This window comes from Triticum dicoccoides, chromosome 7B (assembly GCF_002162155.2).
Source record: "Triticum dicoccoides isolate Atlit2015 ecotype Zavitan chromosome 7B, WEW_v2.0, whole genome shotgun sequence".
Lineage (NCBI taxonomy): Eukaryota > Viridiplantae > Streptophyta > Magnoliopsida > Poales > Poaceae > Triticum > Triticum dicoccoides.
In genome coordinates, this window is record NC_041393.1 from 330373601 (window position 1) to 330374241 (window position 641).

The following is a 641-nucleotide window of genomic DNA, read 5'->3' on the forward strand; positions in this document are numbered from 1 at the left end:
TTCCGCAATCCGGGCCTCAACCTCATCAACGTCCTCAAGAGGCTGCCGGCGGACGCTGATCTTGACGCACTTAAGGCCCTCGTCGCACCCATTGTGGACAGGGTGAACGAGGTCAAAAGGGTTGACGGCGGTCGCGTAGATTAGGCCGTCCGTTTTCTTCTTTTCTTGTCGCTGCCAGTCATGTCATGGGAACACTTTATTAGAGGCGCGACAAGTTATTTTTGTAATATAACTCTATCTTAGGCAAAAAATTGTTGTGTTACTTCCTTTACTCGACTCTTGGCTTTGTATGGTTCTTCCCTACGCTTTCTAGGGAAACTTGCGGGTGCAGGCACCCTTGCCGCGAGCGCTGAGTGCGGAACTTCAGCAGCCTGCTGGCGGGGTCGCTACCGACAAGCAACCTTGTCGCAACTAGTTGCAGCTCACTTAAGTTGTTGAGCGGACTCGAAACAAAGTAAGGGCGCAGCTAGCTACGAGTTGGTTCCTCCGCGCACAGGTTTTCCATACAAAGCACGGTCGTTCAAGGAAAATAACTAAAAAACTTAAAAAACTGATTGCTCAAACTTTAGCAATTTAGCTTTTCTGTCGTCTGCTTCCCGGCAAGGAGGAACTTTCTTGAACGGCCTGGTCCACACCATTAT